Source organism: Falco punctatus (assembly GCF_963210335.1).
Source record: "Falco punctatus genome assembly, chromosome: 6".
Classification (NCBI taxonomy): Eukaryota; Metazoa; Chordata; class Aves; order Falconiformes; family Falconidae; genus Falco; species Falco punctatus.
In genome coordinates, this window is record NC_137585.1 from 52,434,669 (window position 1) to 52,460,796 (window position 26,128).

The window sequence follows — 26,128 nt, forward strand, 5'->3', positions numbered from 1 at the left end:
CCTGGAATTCACCAATTGAAATAACATTTGGAAAAATAATTTTAAATCTCTGTTGATTTTATCATTTTATTTTTTTTTATACGCTGAAATGCAGTGCTTGGGCATTCCTGCATATTTGAAAAAGTATGATCAACAGACAGGATAAGCTGGATCTCTCTCAGTCCTGAAGTAGTTACCTACAGGTTTATTATTTCTACTCTTAAACCCATGTGTTAGATTTTAGGGGGCTTAATCGGAGGCATGATTAACTGCAGAGGATGAGGCAAAGTACAGCAAGTATAAAGCCCTTATCTTCCCATATTAATGTGTATGAATGTATTTGTCTTTCAGAGCCTCTGTGAATGTAGGTAGCATGCACATTTTGAATTTTTTTTTTTTTTAAAAAGAATACAGAAGAAATATCTAAATAAAACCAGAGAAGGACCAAGGAAGATAGACTAGCTACTCCTGCAATGTATTTGTGTGCCCAATGTAACCCAGCTGTGCTGTACTACCCTCCTCACAGCCTGCACTGGCGGAGGATACCTCTGGGAGCACTGCCCTGTTGGGAGAGCCACCAGGGAAGTGCACTGACCTCTCATCCCGCTCTCTCTGTGCTCAGGGAGGAGGGGGAGAGGCTTGCTCAGAGTGACTTAGTGCACACTTTCCAAAAGGAGAAATGGAGTGAACCACTCTAAAGGTGATTCATATTTGCATCTTTTGTGACCTTTCAGTACGACCCACTGCACACATGCTTGTCCTTTCCATGGTCCGGCTGTTGCATTGTTTGCAAAGAACATGTTTAACTCTGCTATTAGCAACGGGAGTTGTGCATTTATAATGCTGGTAAGGTCTTGCACAAAGACCAGAAGGCCTAGTCACCCCATGCCTTCTAGACCCAAGACAGACTTTATCTGTTTTTATAGCCATGTCCCTTGAGGTAATTCAATGATTATTTTTTAAAAATAATTGCACTCATGCCCAGTTTGTGTCAAGATAACTGTAAAGTTGTCTGGGGTAGAACTATCCAGGCATGCAACAATGTCAACTGGATAATCTTTCTTGTACTATTTGCATTAAATAGGAATACCAAAAAAGTTTAATCATTAATAGTTGATTATTGTAATGGAAATTTCATGTAATACATATTAATTAATATATATTAATTAATTATATATTAATTAATGCTCATTAATTACCTGGGGTAAGTATTAGTTGTGCGTAACAATAATGATATAGTATCTCAAGGCAGCCCTTCCTTGTAGGCTTTTTCCTTGTGTTTTTGAGTGTATCTCCACTTCCATCCCATCTGTCCCCAACATGACCCAGACCCTCCTGACACGGAAGCCCTCCGAGCTGTTACAGGGAGCAATGATGATCTCAATGTCTCTTGCTTTCCTCTTGTGCCACATTATTGTCGTGGCTCTTAGGAACACAGTGTGTGGCAAACTTTTTGATAAATGTGCTGAGTTCACAGCTCACCTGTGTGTATTGCTTGATGGTTCTTCTCCCCTCAGATGTCTGGAGTGATGGCTGGGGCTGGAGAAGTGAACTGAGCTTCGGCCAGGCATGGGTTTGGTGCACCTTTCATCTCTTTCATGTTGAAGGATTAGTACAAGAGGGATCTAGCAGGGATCCTTGCTACCTACACAGTACTAATACCCTGTGTCCTACTCATTGGTGAAACTGGAAGCAGTAGCCAAAAGAAAAGAAATCCTTGTAATAAAGGGACTTTGGAAATAAATATAGTATGAAACCTTTTCTTGCATAATCGTAGTCTGAATTCATGTTATTGGTGAGAGGAGCTGAATGAGGCAGAATATGGCTAATTAGGCCAATGGTGGTCCCACCTTTTGGAGCCATTTTTCTAAACTGGTGTTAGCTCTGTATTTTCACTTGCCCTTCCCATGAAAAGTTGGTTACACAGCTGTTTGCTCTGTCTTTCTTAGAATCACAGCATATGCCTCTGGACCTGACACATGATTCTTAATTGCATTGCTTCACTAAGGTGGCACAGCTCTGAAAGACCAATGCCGAGGTATGAATTACCCAAGCAACTAATGGCTTAGAATAAATAGTTTTAGAAGAAAATTGGGAAGAAGTTACATTACATATGTTAATTATAACAGGTCATTGAATATAAGACTCAAAAGCGATTCAATGTTTTAGTCTTGCCTAGCTCTAGCTGTCAAAGATAAATTAGGAACACACAAGGGAACTAGACTGTCAAAGATAGTAATTTAGCTTCTTTCATATACAGGAAGAGAAACAGACACCTTCACAGAGCAAGTTTTTCAAAGAAGCTTAGATATGCATTTTAGATATCCTTCACTGGTTATGGAAAAGTGTACCTGAGTAGCTTAGACTTAATGATGAACATTTAAATTAGATGTGGCAAATCTTGGTCTCATTACTGTAGCAAGGCAGATCATGCGGTAAGATGATGGCAAGTTAGTAACAGCTATTGCTAACGGTAATGACATTTGAATCATTGAGATAATAGTATTAAATAATGAAGGAATCAACCCTGAGGGATCAGCACAAGTGTGTCATTAACTTACCTGTTTACAATCACCCATCCTGCATCAATATTTACACTGGAGTTCATACTCACAAAGCCCAAATGCCTCTTCTGCCTCTATGCATAGATACATTCTTTGCCCTTCTTGTCTGTTCAGTAGGATACAGTAGACACAGGGTGGAGATGAGTTGAATTTAGGTTATTTCAGTCTGGCCATGGTGTCTAAACTGACAGTTCTACCTGAGGCACATCTAATGTGAAAAGAGGGGATCAATGTAAGTGAAAAGACACAAGTTCTTCTTGAGAACTGAGGAATGGCTGATTGGAGTGACTGGAGGAAACATGGAAATGCTGATGTGGAACCCAGGAAGACTTTCAAATATTTATAATTTCCTGCTTTTTATTTCAGTTCTGAATATTAGGTTGCTGCAAATGAGGCACAGTAGTCAAAGCCTGTTATTGGCCATGACACAGCAGCAGACATTTCTAGCTGTGGTGAAATTAGAAATGCTTGTTTAAAAAACTTCTCTCGACATAACATCTAGTACTACATAGATAAAATACTCATTTTCTGGTTTCAGAATCTGATAGCTTGATTGAGTGAATATTTGTGATAAGAGTTATTCATGAGCTATTAAAAAATGACACTTAGAAAATTCTGATGTAACAATGGGGTTGCTTGGCTCCTAGGAAACAACATTTCACCAGCACCAGACAACAGTATTCTGTGCATCAAGAAGGCATGTTGCTGGTTACTTTTGCTTAGTGACTGCTTTTTTTTGGTGGAGAGTTGGAAACAGGATTAATGAGCCCACGGTATTCCTTCTTATCTTTGTAGCTGGACAAGCAGGAGGTGCTGAGACTATGAGAAATGTGACACTTCTGTGACTTGACTTCATGGCATGGGAAGGCTGAAAATCTTTGCTTTGAGAACGGGGAGGCTATTTAAAAGCTAATTAAAAGCACGGTCCCTAATGCAGCTGGATTAAACAGATCTTGGAGATTACTGGGGGGAAAAGAAAGAAATTACAGGAAATTCTTGTGACGTGATTCTAACTTGCCTATGGGTAAGAGATATTATAGAATTAGATGTGAATCATATATTGCACTGCAACATGACTTTTGGCCTCCACCAAATTGCAGTGCGTGCCTCTGCATTTGGTGGCTGTATTTTCATGTCCCCTCTAATTGGTTCCTGCATGTCAGTCATACTGTTATTCTGTTAGAGGCTAAGCTTAAAGAGCAAGGCGTATGCAAATCCTGTGACACTGCTGACTTTCCATCTGTGATAGAACTGACAGATAAAGCAAGTATAATGAGTGGAGTAACAATGACTACTGATGGTATCGCATAGCCAGAAACCATTTCTATAGAGGCCATGAGAAATATGAAATGCAGAATTAACTAGAAAAGAATACAATCATATCCCCAGGATAAACACAGAGTAGAAGTCACTGTTTCCTCCCAAGTGCTAAACTACAGTCATTTTTAAATCCAGATTTGTAGTTCTTCTTGATGGCAACCCCAACCATTGGTAAGAGGGTCGCCTGGAGAGCATGTGAGGAGGCTCCTGGGCAGCTCAGCATGCCATGGGCTATGCTACCAGCTGCCTCTCTGCCAGTCTTTGAGGGTGCTGGAGATATGACTGCTGTTTCCTCCAGAGCAGTAGACGAGTCTCCTGAGAGTGGTGGTCTTGCAGGTAATAAAGATACCTGCTGCATTTCCCACCTTTCTGCTGCTGTTTACCTATAGAAATTCCTGGTCAGCTTTGTTAACTTTGCTGTTTTCAATGAACTTTTTGGTTTTTTTTTTTTTTTTTTTTGATTAAGAGAATACCCAGAAGCTGGGTTCTAGGAACTGTGAGTTTCTAAAAACAAATTGCAGCCCAAGAGGGTCACCTATGCAAGTGGATGAGACTTGGAAATACCAACAGAGTGGCAGACTTCCAGTACCTACCTGCCCACTCCATCCTTTGCCTGTTCTGTTTCTCTGCCAAATCCAGTGCTGGCAGGGAATGCATGTATGACATTTTACACAAAGGCTAGCCAGAGCTATGGTGTTATGGTAATGTGGCCAATATCAATAGTTTACAGTGGGAAACTGACGAGTCTTTTGCTATTTGAAGCTAGGCTAAAGAATAGAAGCCACATTGAAATCAAGATTGTTGATTCGCTAAGCTGAAAAGAATTGCCTAACATGGATTTCACTTAAAAGAATGAAAGTTTTCTGGCTGTTAGTGTCCTTGAAAGAAAGAGACAACAAATGTAATAGTACTTGTTCAAGAGCAAGTTACATATTTCTCATGGAAATGGCTTCTTGCAGCAATAACCCTTTATTCCTCCTCATCTGATTCTATTCTTCTGGGGAATTATTTCAGATATATTTGGCTTGGAGATAACCCAGACTTGGGATTTCTTGTTTCTAGGAAGTGTGATCCACTCAGATCTTGCTTTTGGTGGATATAGAATAAAACAAGTTTTCCTCTTAAATATTTTTTCACAAATAAAATAATAATTGTTATTGTTGTAATTTAGAGAGCAGGAAAGCATTTCCACACAGCATGTATTTCCCCAGACTCTGGCAGCAACTGAAAAGAACCGACATTTTTGTCAGCTGCCTGCTTTGAGCAAAAGAAAAATATGCAAAGAGAAGTGGCGCAAGTGTCAAGTTTTGGCAACAACTGAGATTTCCAGGGCTCTACAGTTTGGAAGATCCTCCACCATGAGAACTGCTCTTCAGCAGCTCTGGAATACTGTGACTTCTCTGCAATCTAAAGACCTTGTGCATTTTTGTAATATGTTGTGATTGGTGAAACTGTATTTTATGATGAACATCTGTGGTTTTTAGTGTGAACACTTTGCTCCAGTATTATACAATTGTGAATAAATGTACCCCATAAAAATTCAGTGCCAAAGTGTGATTCTGTGGACAAACCTCAAATCAAGGAGCTATGTCTGTTGCAGCGGGATTAAACCTTCTCTTCCAGCTGTGAAGAGGCCATACAGCCTGTTCTATCCACAGTCCTGTGCACAGAACAGAAGAAAGGGCTGATGCTTCTTCCATAGGTAATTTGGTCCCCTGCTGTCTTTTGCACTGTCAGACATTTTCTCTGGGATAGGTTTCACAGAACGTAGACTCTAGTGCAGATGTCTATGTCTGAGCTAGTCACAGGAATGCACTTTGTAATCATTGGAGCCATGTAGGGCATATAACACATCAGACAAGTGCTTCTGTTCACCAGCTATAAAGGAAATCTAGATAACCAGATCAGGCCAAGAGATGGCTGACTATGTGCTGAGTCTCACCGTGGGTATGTTTCCCTGCTTCTCTATTGCTCGGCCTCTGCATTTGGAACCTTCCACATGCCCCCGTCAGGGACTGGGGCCAGCAGGGTCACTTCCCATGACCTTGTTGCTGTCAGTTGTCCTATTGAGCACAAGCACCCCATGGCCCTGAAGATATGATTCCCTCAGCTCTTGTGTCTGCTCACAGACTGACTTCTCTGATGATTTGCTCTGGGTACATTTGACTAGGTGCTTGCAGTGAAAGTTTCTCTGTAAAGAGTTGTGTCAGTAGCACATTGACAGAGCTCATAACAGAGTGACTCTTACACAGTTCTCCCCATATTTAAAGTTTCATGTCTCACGGTCGATAGATGTTATAATTTGTCACAGTTTTCATGAAATGGGATTTTTGTTAAGGTTTATGTCCAAGCGCAGTAGAGATGGAAGTGTGCCTGATCTGCTTATCTGGCTGATTTGCTGAAACATATTCCACCACTAATCTGGAAAGCTGAGGCTTTTCTTTTGAAAAATTGGCATGCAGAGGCAAATGTGGCCCCAGGACTGCAGATGCATAAAGCACTTTGGCAGCAGGATAAATGTGGTTCTGCTGCACAGACTGTGCTGCTTCTCTCTGCAAAACACAATCCTTCTCTCTGAGGATCTGTGCAGGAAAGACAGAGTGAGGCTGATGGTGGGGGGAATTTGCAGCTCTTCACATTCACCTTTGGGACTGGTTCCTTGCATGAGCCCAAAGCCTGCAAGAAGAACTCTGAAAAGCACTTTGGCATTTAACGAAGATGAAAGGCTATTTGGAGACTTCAGAGAGAGTCATATTATTAGTCAAGAGTTGGAAGAAACATCTGCTGTTGATGCCTTTTTTGTACAAGAGAGCATTTTGAGGTTGTTTCATGCCTCCAAGAACATGTCTGTGAAACATACCTTTAAACACATGGTGAGCAGAGAGGGAAATTTTGTCTGAACACATTAACATGAGATATAACTGAGCAATGGCATTTCAGATTCCCTCTGAACAAAGGGTTGAACAGTAGAGGACAAGGCCTAGTACAGGGACAGCATTGTCTCTAAGTGTCTTTCTTCTCAAATCATTCAGGGTAGGAGTGGAACAAATGCTTTCCTAATGGTGGGTTTGGAATATATAACCATTATTTTGCCCTCATGCTATTATAACCGAGGCTTAATGATTCTTCAGATGAACCTCCTCAGCTGAGAATACATGAAAAAAAATTCTCTGCTTATCCTGCTTTGCTGGAGTTTCTAGGGTAGAAAACCGGGAATAGCTTAGTTTTTCTATTTTCTGTAAAATTAAGTGGAAATAAGTTAATGTTGCTTAGAACGGGCATTGGAATCAAATCAATGAATAAAACATTGCTGGTCCTACATGGTCATGTAACTGGACAGAACTGTATTCTAATAGTCGTCACATAAATATTAAAGCACCAGAAGACAGTGATATGCTCAGGGAAAATTGAGGGAATTATTTGACGTTTTATGTCAAGATCTGCACTAGTGAAAAGAAATATATACAAACTTTGACTCAATGTGAAAGTACTGCCCATCACTTTGGTCAGAACTTCAGAATTTGTCAGACAGGGAGAAACAATCTAGTGTGAGAATCATCTCACTTGGATGGAAGTTAAATGTCCTATGTCAATGTGCATTGTCCAGCGTGCCCTTTAGAAACAAGAAAAGGAACAGGTGCCTTGGGTAAACAATCTCTCTGCCCTGTTTTTAGAATTACATGTATCACTCTCTGGTGGTGCTTATTTTTTGTAAGGAAAGCACCTTAACCTGAGGTGCTGAGTTTAGTTGTAAATGATACATTTTTAGATCCCTAACTTAGGACAGTTGAATCCCACTACTAAACCAATGTGAGATATAAGACTTCTCTGAAATTATTTTTCTGTGCTAAAGCATTTTATGGAAAACAACAACAAATCTTTGGTTTAAAATGATCAATCATGAAGGATTTACTGCATTTTCTAGTAAATTGATCCAGATGTTAATTAGGTTTATACTGTTTTTAAAGATCTTTGCTTTATTTATGGCCTGAATTTGCTAGCTTCAGCTTATAGCTGATAGAACTTGTTAAACTTTGCCCTGCTCCAGTGAACTATTGCGTGGTTTTGATCCTATGCAGTGCATGTGGGGATTTATCTCTTCTTAATTCACTTGTCTCAGAATCAGGTGCTTAGTCTGAATGAATCATTTAGTTTCCCCCAGTAGGCTATGGAGACAGGTATCAATTTATCCAAGCTGTTAGGGACATTTGTTTTATGTGGGAGGAAATGCATCCTCAGGTGATGATATTTTCTCTTTCCATCAGTTACAAAGGGGCCCTATAACTTACTTAAGATGGTTTACACTAGATGACACGAGATCAGCTAAGATCAGGTAGAATAAATTCTTCTCTGAGATGTGCTCATGACGTTCCTGACCTTTGCTTCGTTAAATTAAACATATTAAGCTAGAATCAGCCTTTAGAGATTTTTTTCCCCCCTTTCTTCCCCCTCTTCCTTAGTCTTCATGTTATTCTGCACTGACCTTCCCTGAGTTTCTTAACACTCCTCTCAATGAGTGGACACCAGAAGTAGACACTATTCTATCGAAGTAACATACTCTCCTGATCCTACTTGAGATTCCCACTTGAAATCGTAAGGAACACATTAGCACATCGCTTTGGGACCTCGGCATGAGTAATTTTCTCTATGACCTTCAAATCCTTTCCAAATAACCCCATCCCAAAGCATGGTTCTCTATCCTGTGTACATAGCCTACATTCTTTGAAAAGATAAATCTTTTGAGCAACTAAGTAAGTTGATTTCTTTTTAAATCCCAGATCTCAAGCCAGAAAAGGCAGACACTTTTCAGAAGGGTAATATTTCATCTGTAAAATTTAACCATAGCCAAAATCACAGGGATGTGGCTCAGAGAGGGCATGGTACTTGGTAAACCATATAATCTCCTCTCATTTCTCACATGTGTTTTTTCCCCTCTGGATTTTCAGAGAAAATGATTGATTTTCACCTTAAAAGTCACAGTGCAGCCACAGAAAATAGTTATAAATTAACTGTTAGAATCCCTGACAACCTGTGCCACAGAGGAATCCTGCTGAATTATCCTCACGTTCTCACGTTCACATATTCCTCATACGTGCAATGACAGCTCGTTGGAAGGAGACCTACATTTTCTGTGCACGTAGACATCAGTTTGGCTGGAAACTGATCTCAGCTGAACCAGCCTGAATCTAAAGCAACATCACTGACTGTGCAGCTGTTACTTTAGCTTTACACACTTGTAACTCAGCCTGTCCTTAAATCTCAGTCAGCCTGCGTCTTCATGAACTGACTTGTCATGGTTTAACCCTGGCTGGCAACTGAGCCCCCTCCAATGGCTCGCTCACTCCCCCACAGTGGATGGGGGAGAGAACTGGAAGAGTAAAAGGGAGAAAACTTGTGGCCTGAGGTAAAGACAGTTTAATAGGTAAAGCAAAAGCCGTGCACACAAGCAGAGCAAAGCAAGGAATTCATTCACCACTTCCCATGGGCCGGCAGGTGTTCGGCCATCTCCAGGAGAGCAGGGCTCCATCACGCGTGATGGTTACTCAGGAAGACAAAGGCCATAATGCCAGATGTCCCCCCTTTCCTTCTTCTTCCCACAGTTTATATACTCAGCATGACATCATATGGTATAGAAAATCCTTTAGCCAGTTTGGGTCACCTGTCCTGGCTGTGTCCCCTCCCAATTTCCCTGTGCCCCTCCAGCCCTCTGGCTGGCAGGGCCCAAGGAACTGAACGGTCCTTAACTTAGGATAAATGTTACCCAGCAACAACCAAAACTGTCTGTGTGCTGTCAACATTGTTCTCACACCAAATCCAAAACACAGCTCTGCACCAGCTGCTAAAGAAGAAAATTAACTCTATCCCAGATGAAACCAGAACATGAGCATATTGTTTACTGGAAGTTTGTCTGCAAGAGAGAAAATAATATAAAGGGAGCATGGAAAAGTTTGTCCATTTCAGGGATGTCCTCAGAATCTTCGAAAAGTGTGAAGTTCTTTTAAAGAAAGGGTACAGCGACTAATTTGTCATGCTTTATCTCAGACTGTCTTACAGGTGCATGGACATTGCTGGGGAATGCCTAGGTACCTGGTGGCAGACAGATGCAGCTTTGCTGCTCTTCAGCTCCAGGACAGAAGCCAATTGTCCATTACTGTTGCTTGTGCTCGAAACACCAGGTCTTGCCAAGCATTTTTATTATCTGGAACAGGGTGTAAGAATAAGTAGCCTACGGCAAGAGGAAGATATTTCAATGTTTTAAAACCATATTTTTAAGGAGGCCTCGAATGCCTAAATGTCACAGGTACAAAAATTAATATGGAAATATATAGCTAACATCAGTCTTTAAAACTAAACCACCTTACACATGAAATTGTATACACAAACTCTGGGCATCTGCTCCCATTTCTGTTCCATTCTAGTGCTCCTGGAAATCTTTTCTTTTTATGTCCTGTTTCTATTGTATTCAGTAAAGCCTTCTGACTAGAAATAAGAAAAAATGTTCACATAATTCAATATGGTAATCCAAATACCTGCTGTATACAAAATAAGTGTTCTAAAATACTTTTTTTGTTTGTTTACTTATTAACCTTCCTTCATCTTCTTCTCATACATGGGTCTTTTATTCAGTATTTCCTCTCATAGAGGAGACAGATCAGTTACAGATGAAATTATGGTTAAGCATTTCACTTCTAGTCCATATCCCTCACAGCTTCAGACTTACTCCCTTGAGAATGTGTTTTATTTTAGCTGTTAAGTTTTGACTGTAGTTACAGGACGCTAACTTTAATAAAGGTGGCTGAAGAATGTTCCAGAGAATAATTTTTTTTTGGAAATGCTCCAAAGAATAGATCTTTACCAAGAATGTATCAAAGGGCGAATAAATTGTAACAGGAGAAAAATGCAACATTAAAACTGTCATGATAGTATCAAAGTGTTTTCTGCTGGCTGTACAGAAGTACAGATTTTTGGATTTATTTATTTTCATTTTGATTTGCTATATGTTCAAAACTGGTGTATAGCAATGTAGCATGAAATCTGTATTTCTTATTATGTAGTATCATGTATTTTTGAAAGTGTTTTGAAATTATCAAGTAAAGTGATCTTAAATCAAAGTAAGTGACAATAACTATTTAAATGCATGCAGACAAGACAAAACCATCTCCTTTTGGACACTGGCACGATGAGTGAGCCAGTGCAGCACACCACCACCCAGGCGCCAGCAGGCTTTCAGGCATCTCAAACAGCTTCTCTGGAGTTTCCCCCAGAGTGGCCCAGAGACAGCCTATTTCAGACCTGAGCAATGCGCTCACTGAGCACCTTTTCTGACCTTGCAGACCTGTGTTGATAATCTTCCTCTCCTTGTGTCATGGCAGCTTTATTCTTGATTTCTTTCGTCGTTGCTCTCATCCTTTATCCATTTCTATCTCTGTCCCCCAATGTGTTTCTCTCCACCTCCTCCCAGTCCCTCCTCCGTGTCTGCTCCGATGGCTGTTGGGAGGGTGATGTGCCTGGGCTCTTTCTGGCCACTGAAAAGCCACGGGCTGCACCGTTTCTCGTATAGGAAGCTGGCAGTCCCATCTTCCAGCTCACAGCAATAGCTCTGACAGTCACTTGACAGAACAGAGTATTGAGACTGGCACTGAAACATGTTTTCTTATTATATAAGGATTTGGACTTGAGGAAATACAATGAGCAGGTGGCTTTAATGAAAATTGTTTTGGTATGATATGACTCAAAAGCCCTAGCTCTAGCCACTATTTGCCCTTGGATATTAAAACACTAGTACATAAACCAGGCAGACTCAAGTCAATTAGCAAGTCTAAGTCACAACTGACTTGGGGAGGAACAGCTTAGCCACTTGAGGCTCTTCAGATGTGTAACTAGTAAGAATTTGTCAGTTTACATTAATTATTACACATCATGGCTACATCAGGATGTAAAGGCAAAATCTAGTGTTCAGAAAGATGACATGGAGTTGAGGACTCCACAGGGAACTTAATCAATGCACACATTACATTGACCACAAATATTTTTTTCGTTGTTATGAGATTTTTCTCCTTGTGTAACTCTTTCAGAATAACGTGTAGGAAAAAAAAGATAATAGAATGGAAATTGCATCTGCAAAATATGAAAGGCAGTTATAATAATTTTGTGAAATTCTGCTCAGTGAACCAAAACATGTCTCACAGGATGAATTCTCTGCCTGAAAGATACATCCAATGTGCATAAACATAGGTGACTTTCTGCCACAGGAACACGGATTACTTAGGAGAGGCTGGGGTCTGATCTCAGTTACACCTGCATGCATTGAAATTAATTTATTTTTTAGTGATGCAAATGAGATCTGAGTCTGTCATTATATTTAACCTGAGGAAACTGTTGGCCTTTTCTGCAACAGTGTTATATTCTCAAGAGAAATTGGTAAATAAGTATTTTTTTTTTTAAATATTTCTTTACAAAGTGTACAGAACATCAAAAAATTACCTAGAGCAAAAACTTCCAACCGTCTATGTGACACCAGGAAGCAGCTCTTCTGTATCTCTGTTTTTGCACCTGGATTAGGAAGACATGCAGCAGGGGGTACACACTTCTAGGGACGGGCAGAAATACCCAGGCTGGGTCCCACTTTGGCCCTGGATGAGTCATGATGGATTGAGATGAGGGCACGTGTACGTTTTCAAAGCTGCTGATCCCAGACCAGCCATGATTCCCAGACTTCTGGCAGCCCTGAATAATTTTTTGTACCCATAGTGCCACTGTGAATCAGCTCACTTACATTCTCCACATTTTGTCTGTGGGAAATCAAGGCACGGATGAAATCATTGACTTTGCCTTAAGATAAACAGATAATTTCAAGATGCAGGATAGTCTCAGGATAAAGGCTCACTCTTTGCTTACAGTACAGTTACAATTCTAGTATGGGACAAAAGAGAAGCCTATATCAAGATATAGTCCATATATCTGGCACTGTTTTGTGCTCTTGAGAGTTAACTTTATTATCTACAACTCTCCTGTACAGCTTTCTGCAAAGGTACCTCAGAGCATCACAAATGCAAAGTGTCCATAATCTAAAGGATGGAAAACATCATGTTACACAAAAAGACATTGTTCAGCTGAATGCTGATAACTGTGTCTTTTTTTATTTATTTATTATCACATCAAGCACATAAATTATTTAGGGGCCCAGTCTCATGCTTCTGATGACTGAATGTGTCCTGAATACTTCAGTATAATAGAATACAAATAAAGTGGGAAATCCAAAATTTCTTAGTCAGAGTTCATACTTGGGGTAATAATTTAGATGTATGTTACTAGAGTTACGAAGCTCCATCTCATTGTTGCCTTGCTGTCAGGATCTCAGAAAGTTACTGACTACACTGTGAGCCCTAATTCTGGTCTCAATTTATTGTAATTTTATTATGTTTAATAATTCCTTCTGATGCAATTATCTGAAAGAGAACTCTTAAGCCCTGAATTGGTACGAGGATAATACGTACCTTGTATTCTTTAAGAGCTCCCACTTTAAAATGAATGTGGCAATTAGCTTTTAATATGGTCTCATTATTTTAATAAAAAAACCTTACAGACAGACTGAGTTTTAAGATGTTTAACATCACAAGCTTGTTCAAACTTGAATTCTGTTTTTGTTAAGTGATAACCAGGAAAACATACTTTCAATAGGTCTGAATGCTTAGATATGCCGCTTGTAAGGATATTTTAGTATCTTCTATTTTTCCTAAAGAGGATGAATCCCAACAAAATCCAGGCAGAAAAAGTGGTAAGGTGATAACTGTAGTGATGTGGCTCTGCCTTGCTCAGCCAGCAGATCAGTGTTCCCTTTTAGTGAAAATGCTATTGGAAATGTGAGAGGATTGCTGACAATTTTGGGATGGTGTATTTTAGCACCTAAAAAAATACCTACCGGTTATACCACTAAATAGTAGGCAGTCAAATGAGTTGCTGTGAAGGCAACCCTGACTTTCAAAGACAACATTGTCTCTGAAAACTTGTTACAATCACATCAGTTTAGGGAGGTGGGGAGGAATAGTTCATTTTGGAGCACGCTGCGATGACAGACCTACGCTTTGAGTGAGGAGACAGATCTCTCTCATTTTCAGAAGTCCAGCCCAGACTGTACAATTTCCTCTTGCTGTGTAATAGTAAATCGTGCCAACAATCACACTGACTGTGCCTTGCACTCTTCCATGCTGGGCTGCGTTTACTGCAAAGCAAATTTCAGCCTTACTAGAGGTCCCCAGAATGTTTGAGAAGATTTCCCAACTTTGTACCCCAAGGCCAAGTTAAACCTGCCTGCACTGATAGAAACTGTGAAACAGAGGAAGATCGTCTTGAATGATCAATAGTCACAGCTAAGGCAATATCTTGGTCCAGTGACTTGGAAATATTTGAAAAGAAACCATATGACACTGCTTGTGGAGCTACTACACAAGTAATAGCATGGCCCAAGATTTTCTCAACACCTAGTGTTCACTGTGAGATGGTTTCAGGACAAAATAACTTTCACTTCTACAATGCATTGACCACAGCTTCTCCCCCGACTAATTCATTTGTCATCCTGTGTATGAGACCTATTTCAGAGGTAAGGGATAGGCCAGATTTCAGAAGTACCATTTCTACAAACTTAATAAGCAAAACCAAAACAAACTTTTGGGGAAAAAAAATTTGCTTTCTGTTAAAATTTCTGAAGGAAAATGAAGCATACACAAACCCTTTCAACTTCAGGTCAACTTGAATGAAACAGTTTGTATGTAATCCCAGACAATCTTCAGTAACCTGCATCCAGGGAAGGAAATATGCAACACAAGTCACGGGGCATGGCAGACCTAAACAAACATTGCCTACATAATAATAGGACTAGAAAAGATCTTGCAGCTCCTCTAGTCCAACACCCTACATTGAAGAAAGGTCAAAGATGCCTACACCATTACACAAGGTGTGTGCCTAACTTATTTTTAAAAATCCTCTAGTGAAAATAAGATGCAACAACACCAGTCAATAGTCTCTCCCACTGTTTCATTGTCCAGGTGGCTGAAAAGCCATTCCTATTATCCAGCCAAGGCCAGTTAACTTGTCAACAGTGAACAGGGTCAATACAATTTGTTCTTGTCAGATCTGTCAGCTGTTTTTACCATTTCAGTACGCTCCAGTCACTTATAAATCAGTTGTCTAACCACTCTTCCAGAATAATTCCAGGAATCGGTGTTGCACTGAATAATCTACAATTCCCTGTTTGTTTTTTAAAAGGTAGGTATTGTGTTTACTTTTCATGTGTTATCTGGGACCTGCCCATTTTCTGTGAGTTTTCAAAGGTAACAGTATTTTAGAGATTTCTTCCTATTCCTTTAAACAAGCAAAGCCAAATAACATCAGGCCCTGATGGCTTCAGTTACACTTGGATAAACCAGATATTTTTTAACTTAACTTCTCCCTATTCTGGCTAGGCTCCTATTTTCACATTAAATTTAATGTGGTTTAAGTATCTGATTAGAAATTAATCTTTTTGTGTGAAGTGAACACTTCAGTACTCTGTGCATTGCCTGTTAAGATATGAACCTTTACTTTGCCCTTCTTTTGCTTCTCATGTACTCATTCTACCTTGCTATTTTCACTGCATTTATGTTCCAAAATAATGTTATCACCTTAACCATCTGAACTTTCTCAATTCCTTTTAAACTCATATCTAACTATTTTCCTTGTTTCTACCGTTTGTATGGCTCCTTTTGGTTTTAGTTTCTTAGAAAGGTCTTGCTCCATATTTTTAAAGTTATCTCCTGTAAATTTATCATTGTGCCTTTGATGTAGCTCCTATCAACAATTGCAACCTGTCCTGATGTGCTCTAACCTTTAGATTATCTACTTCAGAGCCTCAAGTCACACTTCTTTTTACTAATCTCTAGGCTTCTCTCATTGCTGCTTCTTCTAAAATTCAGCTCAGTTCTCTTCTAGCTTTAACAGCCTCACTGATGCTGTGATCGCTGGTTTGTGGGTGACTAAACTGGAGGGCTTTGTTACTGATATTCTTAAATTGGAAACAACAGAAAACCACAGTGGTTTTGTGCTTCAGCTGTGACGATTAAAATTGCTCACAGAGACAGTACATTTATATACATAGTTCACGTAAAGATTATTGACAGTCTCAGAGGATTTTTGAAACATTTGCAAAACCCTGCTTTGAATATCAAAAGACAACTAAAGACGTTGGCATAGATCGGGAGTAATGTGTCCTATGTTGTCAGATATGCTTACCTGGGTATTTCCAAACTATTCACCTTTGCAGGTACTCCTCAGGGGCAAAAAGGCCTCCTTGGACCTCTTGGATCCTCTTGGACCTCTTGCCGGGTGCACATCACAACCTCAGCCTGGCCATGAGCAACACCCATGAGATATGAGAGGAGATAAAGGAAAAAAGGGTTGCACAGGGGCAGTGCAGTGAAGTTTGGCTTATCCCCATGAATTCATATAGAAACTAAATAAAAACAAGAAAATAAAAACAACCCCACCCAAAACAGAAAAAAACCAAAACCAAACAACAAAAAAAACCCAGCACAAAACCCCTTCCAGATCCTGCTGTTATTCACAGAAGGAAGTAGAGATGGAAGAAAACAAGGTCTGAACTCCAGTTGTGTCAGCAGATTAATGTCAGTAATATGCCAGTGCTACTCCATGCACCAGCCAGTGATGACAACTCTTTCTCAGCAACAAGAGGCTTTGAATCCTTACATCCAAAATCAGCATTTCTGGCAGCCTGGAAAGGTCAGCTGGAATCGAATTCCCACTGACTAGCGAGGCTCCTTTCTGGCTACTACAGCACGCAGCTCGGCTTCAAGGATTGGCTTTGTATGTCACTTTTTGGAGAGTCTTTCAGCATGGATGTTGCAGAAGAGCACTTGCCACTGCTAAGAGCACGGCCTTTTGAAAGGATTCAGAGAGTCAGACTCAGATGGTCCGTTATGGCAGCATTCCCAGAAGCTAATGTATGTTCAGTGACATTAGTCTCCCTTGTTTTCCTGTGTGGTCAGTGCAGAGAGAAAAGTTTTCTGAAGCTCAAAATCATCCTCTGGAGGAAAATAATTCTCTTCAACTTAAGCAGATGGCAGCAGTCTGGGGGTATTTGTGTGAAAGTGTTATGGTCATAGCAAGTAATGTTTCATATATTTGAAAACACAGACACTGTATATTGATTGATACATACCTGCCTATGAAGTGTTTTCTCCTTGAAGTACAATGCACATATACTGTGCTGCAGAAAGGCATTCAAAAAGCGTTCATCATGTGGAAAGATCCTAATATCATATGGGCTACTATAATGCTTCTAGTCCCGAGAAATAGTTTTGCAGCTATAGATGAACCAAGCTCTGCAAAGACGCTCAGAGTCAGATTTTAACGTATGCATTACAAAAATAGCATTACACAGTATTTCTGCAGTGGTTATCAATAGTCATAAATTGTAGCTTACAGCTTCCTACACATACATGAAGTTCCTTTTTCAAGTCCTGTAATTCTGGTCAAACTCTTCTCACAAGCTTTGGGAAAGAGAAACATTCCCTATCAGAAAGATACAGCTGATCCTACTTTGCTTTTGTGTAAGTGTATTGGAATACCTGAAATTTGTGGCATCCATCTGTTCTGGAGACAGCTGCAGTTGGTCTGTTCGGGTGCAGTTAGCAGCCAGAAGAGCTGTGTTTCTTCTAGCTTCCATGAGAACATGAGTTCCCACACTGCTGTTTAGGGAACCATATAGAATGATCCTCATCTTTCATATTTATAGTCTCCAGAGATATACACACATTTCCCACTGCTACTGTGTCCATTCTCCTCCCACTAAAAGGGTGCAATATTAATTGGCAAAGCTGACAGCAGCACACATCCCCTGTTGCAATGTCACACCTTTTAGGGAATACATCTTTAAAGAGAAAATGTTACATACTGTCTTTAGGGCACAATTAAGGTAGTTACTTGATTTTCTGTAGAGGAAGCATGAAAATCCTAAACACTCCTACTTCAATGACAAGATTTGAGCATCTCGCCTGAAACTTACTTATTTTTACAAGCAATGGCTTGGAGGTAGTAAGAGATCTACTCAAAAGAACAAAACCTTAAGGAAATACCCAGGTCACTAGTCCTGTGCCATCCTTACAAGTCAGTCCAATTATCCACTGCCTCTTAGGGAGACCATAGATTAATATTACCATCATTTACCTACTGTGAGCAAAGTGTCCTGAACTCATGACATGATGACAATTGAAGATAACTAGAAAGTACTTCTTTTCTGTCCCTGGTAAGGTCTTCCCATTTCTGGTATGAACGATCTGAACCTGTGCTGTTGGGGCAACGGTTCTCTGCACAGGAGGCAATCATAAAGAACAGTATAAAGGATTAAAATGTTTTCAAAAGCCTGAGCCCCTACCAAGGTTCAGATACTGGTTTTGTTTTTCAGTTTTGACATTTGACATCCTCTGTGTTATTTTCTCACCTTTAACTCAAAGGGTGGTATCTTTCTTCTGGCAAAAATCTCCCTCTGCAATGTTTCTATTTTTAACGAATTGCAGCCTGTGCTCTCCATAAAAGAAGCTCATTGCTTCTGGGCGGCAAGAAAATGGCACCACCTCTGAGCCTCAGACCTCGCTCTTTTGAACACGATTTTCATAAGAAAAAAGTGCTCCCCTCACATGTGTAATCACGATGAAGCGCACCCTGTGTAATACAGCAGGGGACATATCTGCACTGATAATAAAAACTAGCATATTCCATGATTCTTTGTAGTAGATGAAGATAAATTTTGCTAGTTATGCCTTACTGAACAAGGAGAGCTACAGGAAATATACCCATAACTCTGAGTTATTCCCGGAGAGCATGGTATTTTGTATAAGCCTAATTTGATACTATTGTATATGCCGGATAGGGAGATATTTACTTATACTTTTGAAGAATATGAAAAAGGCACAGTAATGACAGGGTAGCTTTATAACCTTTTTATGCGTCATGATGATGAGAACTAAAAAAAAAATATATCCTTCTTTTGCATTTCTTTATTATAAAGCAATTATAAATCACCATGAATGTGCCAAGTACACACACGTTGATTCTTCTGGCATAGTCTCCAACACTTCTCCTCACTGATATAAAAGGAGTGGAGTCTGGCCATGCTGGAGAGCTAGCCATGTGCATTCTTATCACTCTCAGCCATTTACACAAGACAACAAGCACATGGTTGAGCTGGGAATTCATCACAAGCAGTCTGGATACAGTAAACAGCACTTTGCAATGGCAATTTTGCAGATGGAGTACCAATGAGAATTCATTTTCTTTAATACAAAATGATAATGCCAACAGCCACATTACTAACCCTACAATAGAATTCTTGGGGAATAAATGAGGAAAACATAGCTTCTACACACCTGTAACATTTCTTAAACCAGATACAGACTCTGCTTAGGATCAAATCTTATGACAGACTTTGTGGATGTGGGGTAAGGTACTATTATTAATTAAGAAGGTTTTTTCCCTTGCTAGGGGAAGGGGACAAGCCTGCTTTCACAATGGATATGAAGCAGGTGCTGTTGAAAGCCAGACTAACTTTGCATTAGGTGTGAATTTATGGGTGGGACTATTAAAAGACAAAAACATTACAGCACTGCAGGACAAAAATGATTGGTTTAAGTAAATGCATCAGTTTCTGACATTTTACTGTTTTGTGGTTTTTTTGTAATGGGAAGGAAATTTTAAGAAAATTATATATCACAAATGCAGCAACACTAATAGCAGCATGTCTAAATATATCTTTAAAATGTGAAATGATATATAGGACAGCATACTTAACAAATCAGCTTATCTCTACTGAACATATGGATCATAGAGATCATTCACTGCAACATGATCATTTTGCCTAAATTGTATGCAGTGATTATCCATGCTTGAAAATGAACAGGGAAGGGGAGATACACACACTGAAAAATATTACAACTAGTATATGGACAGAAAGGGAAGGAGAGGAGATAAAATCAAAGCAAAATTCTCCAATTACAAAATTACAGATTAGATTGCAATTACAAGTGTCATTCACTTGGTCTCATGATTGTTAGTTTAAAAAATAGGGTTTGAAATTATTTCAGGCAATAGCTCAGGTTAATTTTTGCTCTAAAAAACAAGGTCAGAGAAGCAAGTATACCCTTTGCTCTTTTGCAAAACATCTCCTTCAGCAGGATCCAGCCATGACTGCCATATCTGAGTGTGTTGCTAGCAATAGTAATACCATAGACACTGTCACCTCCGTGGCTTAAATCAGAAAGAATCTTGGTTCTGGCACTAAAACTGAGGAGAAACACTTTGTTTCCTTTCCACCAACATTTAGGCAACAGTGGACTGCCTGGGGAAAGGCTCAAGGTTTTATTTGCTCTAAATACTCAGGTAAAAAATATGACAAAACCAGTGCTTTTCAGTGATGCTGGTGCCAGGTAAAAAGAGCAAAGAGGACAAAAGTCAGATGTAGCCTGGTCTGAGGCTCTATCTAGTGCTATAAAACCCTCTGCTCTAAGTGCAAAAGGCTAATTGAGCTGCTCCAAGCAACAGCAGTGCTTATCAGAGCTAATTTATTTTGTGGTGTATTATTGCTGACATCACCTCTGCTACCAGGGAAAGTGCTAGAAATTCTTCCATTTCCATGAAAGGACATTTTGTCTTATGCAAAAGGCAGAGTTTGCACTTGCTGAGGCTCTGTGCTTTGTGGAAAGAGCAGATATCAGAGCCTCCACCCCCTCTGAAGAGAGCGTGTAAGGTTTTTTTTGGTCCTGGTGAGCATTTTGGTTTTAGGTCCCTTAAACCCTGAGGAGAGAAATTGCCCTATCAGCCAGCTCTTGAGCAAACACATTCACTCCCTCTCCACTGCTCTTGCCCTCTCCTGATGTCACTACCAGGGATATATGCTGTAGCAGCCCATGATGCTCCATGCATAGCTCAAAAGTGCAAACAAAGGCATGGAATTCAAGAAGTGACATGTGGCAAGTCCTAAACAAGAATCTCAATTGAGTATGTTGATTGAGCTAATCTGACTGAAGAAAACATCTTCCTGCTTGTCTAGGAAAGGTCTGCATGATGCAATTTGGCTCTAGCTTGCCAAGGAACAGTTGATCCTGGACTGTCATCAGAAATATTCATATAGCTTCTATGCATAGCTGAGTTGCTTTATACTAACAGAGTTGTTTCACATTAGGGATGGTTGCTAAATCAATTTAGTTAGCTTGATGCAAGAAGTTGCATGAATAGTCTGCTTCCTTTAAAAAAATAAAAAGCTTAAAGGTTGCCATCTTGAATTATTCAAATGAGACAGAAAATTTCAGTTAAAATTACTTACAGGACTATGCCTGGATAATGTCATGTTCGATCAAAGAAAATACTTAAATCTACAACTTTTCCTGGTATCTAGATGTCATCAAATTGATTGTATCATTCTTGACCCTCCACTCCTTCCCTACCAATGCAGACTTAATTATGAGAACTAAATAAAAAGATATTATTCCAGTTAATTAAGTTATTCTGCAAAAGAAAGGAAAATAGATTTATACAAGGAAAAAGATCCACCTAACATAATCAGAGCATAAACTAGTAATTCACAAGGAAAATATTTTCTCTGCTGCATCTGTTCAGTTATTTATTATTAAAATTAGAGCTTTCTATTAAGTAAGGAAGAGAGGTATGGTCCTTTACGTATGACATGATCTCTTCAACAAGTCTGGGATATCTCTTCTTCAAAAACAAATACTCTTATGCTTTGATTTTTTATGAATCCCTTTCATACCTGTATCATTGTCAGAACTCTGTTAACAGCCAGACCCTCCAAAATGCCCATGAAATCTGTACTTAGGTAATGTGTTCGGTGTTTTTATTTTTATCATGTGCCCACCAAAAGCAAGAGCTCAGATATTAGCCTTCTTTTAAAATATCAAATTAATATTGGCCAAAATTCTTTCTTGCCTTTATTCCCCTCAACCTCAAAATTCTACTCTTATCCACATCTAAGCCCTGCTGAACAAATAGAAAGACATAAAAGAAACACAAAAGAAAGTCCTTAAATATGTACTCTCTTTCTTTCTATATATATATATAATGATTCAAGTATAGTTTACCAAGCAGAGCAAAAAAGAAAGTCGGTAAAGTCTAAATTGCTCAATCTGTAAATGAAACATGTATCCTGTCTTCTGAAAAAGCTACTACATACCAATGCCAGTTATCATTTAGAAGCCATTTGGAAGTACTTGTTTTAATTATTTAATTAAAATGATCCCTTCCAGCAACTTTACAGTATATCCAGAAACCCTCTTCAAGAAGCCAACCTTGACACAGAGAGCTATGAAGGAGGAGGCTGGAAATGATCCCTGCACCTGCCACAACCAAACAGTGATGGCTCAGCCTCGATGAAGAGAGAATTGTGTGTTGGGGGGAATGGCCAGCAGCTGTAGCCCCCCAGGGACTGTCACTCCTGCATTACTTTAGAGATGACCATAATAGCATGCTTTGGTCTATAAAGGCTTGTTTATTCTCACTCAGTTCAGAGACGTGAGAGGTTATTAGGAATATACTACAGTAGAGGTATGAAAACACTCTGAAGGAGGTTGATTTACTCTAGTAGGAATAAATAACCTTGTGCTATCATAAATGAAAATTTCTGGTTTAATCACAACTTGATCTTTGCTTTGCTTGTTCGGAGGAACAAGCTATATGAGCCATCAGTCCTTTGACACTGTTATTAGCAGTCCTCAGAAATTTGACTTTTGGAATAAGCAATATTAAGGACATAGATACATTATTAACTCAGAGCCCTATGTGCCTAACAAGCTGAGGATAAATACCTGGGCTAAAAGGACATGGCACTGGCTGTCATAACCAACTATAGATTAAGGAGTGGTGTCAGCAAAGCATTTCACCCTCAGCTTCCAGCTTGGTCAGCAGCTGCTCAGCCTATCTGAGGGGCAGCCAGCCATTGTACCTGTTCATCATTAGTGAGGTGATCACATGTCACAGCACTCTCCAATCTAACCAGCTGCAACAAGGTCTTTTATCACCTCATACCAGCATACTCTTCATACAGTCCCTCTGCTGCCTTCTCATGTCACCTCATCCAGGATGTGCCTTCTCTCTACTTCTTCCTCGTCTCTTCCTTGGCTGCCCAACCTCTTAACAGAAGCAGCCACACCGGCATCTTGTCTACATCAGCCAATATGCTGCCCCTGAAGCCAGCCCACAGATGTGTATTATCAATGTTAATTAGCCCAGCTTCATTCCTCTACAGTCCCAGTCAGATAGTAGCAGCCTTCCCTCTCACCTGCCACTGCAAGTGGGTAATAGGGAGACAAGCAGTTGTGAAGTTGCTGTTGCTACACTCAGGACTGGCTTGAGAGGTTTCATGCTGGCCTTACACGACCGATTTCCAACGCAGTCCACAAAAGCTTATGCCTTGCAGACATGTGCAGTACTGGAAACACACAGAGGCAAGGACATGACCTCCCGGAGCTGTGTATGGCCATTACCCCTATTTTTGTTCTGTGAGACAGATGAAACTGATGCAATAGGTTCTTGAGCAAGAGAAAAGCTGCTCACCACCTTACAGCAGTGGAGGACCTAGGTTCAAAGCAGCCCCACCAAGACTCAGTATTCAGCTGTAGCTTACAGTCCTGCCTATGACCTTGTGTGGCACAGTCTCAGGCACTGGGAAGAAGACGAGGGAAGCAAAACTCACCTGGGATTATCTGAGCTGCATGGGGAATATCCCATTTCAGGCATCTTGCAGAGACAGTGAGTAACCCCGTGCCCAACCAGAGACTTCTTTCCAGTGGGTTGGTACCTTTGCCTTACTGCAAACCCATTTTAAGAGTGTGGCTGGACCAGTGCCAGAGCACTCAATACCTTGCAGAACTGAGCTCACTCTGTGTTAAAAATATCATTCAGCTCTTTGGTAGTTGCTGGAAACAGCATGGGAAATCCAGGACGTAGGCTAACAGGGATGACATGGCGGTAAGATGGGCCTGCCAATGAAGACTCATGGGGAGGGTGGACCACACCAGAGCTGCAGATGTGGTGTCTGGGCAGTCCCTCCTGCCCATGAGACCACCAAAAGTGCTGCATAGCCGTGGACCTGGACGGCGGTTCCAGATCCCTGCTCACAGCCCTTGGGGGGCTTGCATTGCAGTGGGAAGGGAGGAAGAACTAACCTGCATTGGCTTTCCACAGACTTCCAAAGAAGGACTGGGATTGTAGATTTATGGTGTCAGTCCTATATGATCAATATTCAGCAAAGACTTCTGAAGTCTTTATTAAAGCTGCATCTCCTGAACTCACAAGGCTATGATAATGTAAAGAAGTATCAAACAAGCCAATGGCTCTTGCAAAAGCTTTGGTTTTACCACCTTGTTCATAATCACAGGTACAACTGTGAGCACTCTGAAGCAGTCAGTAAAATCCAGCCAATTAATAGTCACAGCAAATATCTGCCGTTTAGATCAACACCCAGCTTCTCTAGTCATCTGGTAGGATTAATCTGATCCCACAAATCCCCAGGCTCTTGCTGCAGGACAGCAGCCCTGCAGAAAAAAGTCTGCAGGATGTCTACCTTTTTTTATTTAGGATTACCATGCAGATTTAAAATGCACGGTGGGTTCAATACGTAATGTCACTGCCTTGCACTCAGAACAGCAGTGGGGTGCACCAACTCAGCTGTAGCTGCTAAGGAGATGTGTATATCTGCCTCCCAGCAGCACCACCAGCCTGTTTTCTTTTTCAGCCCAATTTGGAACTGACCATCAGAGCTCTTGTGTAAAAACTGAAATCTGGGTCAGTTAGCCTCATGTATGACAACAGAGCATAATATCTGCCCAGGGCTGTAACTGATCTGTACAACTTTGCAAGGGAGTATTTGTCTCTCTGTTTCCCAGTCTGCCTCATCACCATTTCAGCCCTTTGGCCCTGGGTCACTGATTGTCTCCTTGCACAACACAGAGGACATCCATCCACCCACCATGCACGTGGCACAGCAGCAGATCAACAGGGTTTAGCTGAATCTTTTCAATAAACAAATTGAGAAGGAGACATTGTCAAGCCTTTGACTCACTGACAGACGACCCAACTATACCACTGATTTTGGCAAAGACAACCACTATTTTTCCATCATACCTTACATGTAAACACATGGACTTTGGTTTAATGCATATATACAGACAAAAGAGGGAAAGAGCTTCACGAAAAGACACCATCCTGCTTGATATCAGAAGCAATCTTTAGATTTACACAGACAAATGTACAAATAAAAGATCCAGACCCCTGACCATCTCTCTCTGCTAAATATTTATTGTCGTCTGCCTAGAAAAAGAATTACTATTTTCCATTTCCCTGAATATCTGAATTAAAATCTCCAGCAGTTTTCCAGTCCCTTTTTCCAGTATACTTTGTGCACATCACAGCAACACTGTTTCCCGATCTAATCTGTTTTCCAGATAGCTTGCTTTCAAACAATTAGCTACATCAGGATTTCTCTGTAGCGAATCAATTGCTGATAGCTTTGGCTCAGCCAGATAGAAGCTTTAGCATGATGACATGCCTCTCAAAAGATATCACAAAAAATGGCAAGTGGCTGCTACAGTAAGCTTCTCAAAAATAAATCACAGTTGCCATACCATGTAGCCCTTTGATTCTGATTTTGTTTATCCTTTACCTTTCAAGTATATTCCCCAAAGATAGAATGAGACAGACACGCTCCAGTTACTCTTCTTTGGTAAGCTGCAATGCTTTGCAAAATGCCTTTGAAGTTGGTAATAATCAATGTAAGGAAGACTGGCAAATTCCAGCCCCATCTCAATGTAAGTAAGCCTTATTAGAAGAAAAAAAAAAAAAAAAAAAAAAAGAAGGCAAATTTAACAGAAAAAGAAATAAATAGAAGTGTCCTCATTGCAATAACACAACACTTGAGGCAACATACTTGAGGCAACATTGAGGCACGACCAGTCCTGGCCAGTCTTACCAGACTCATAAACTCTGACAATACTTTTGGGCAAGGAAGGAAGCAGCACATGCAAGAGGAGGGCCAAGTCTAGAGAAAAGTTGTGCTTTCTGAATTCACAGTGCATAAAGTCTTCTATATGTTTCATGAGATTGTCCAAATAATTTATTTCCTCTTTTAAGAAAAATCTCTAGGAAGCAAATTTTCTAAGACTGCTGGAACCATGTGCCACTGAAAAGATGAATTGAAACATTTCCCC

General features: G+C 40.2%; 1 long non-coding RNA gene across 1 annotated transcript in view; it reads left to right on the top strand.

Annotated features, from left to right (window-relative positions):
• The window catches only part of LOC308065818, a 77,493-nt gene extending 51,717 nt beyond the window's left edge, over positions 1 to 25,776 (top strand). The window contains exon 2 of the long non-coding RNA XR_013928934.1: positions 1,929 to 25,776. This is a non-coding gene — a long non-coding RNA (uncharacterized lncRNA). The remainder of the gene's footprint in view (positions 1 to 1,928) is intronic.
• Positions 25,777 to 26,128: the final 352 nt, after the last annotated feature.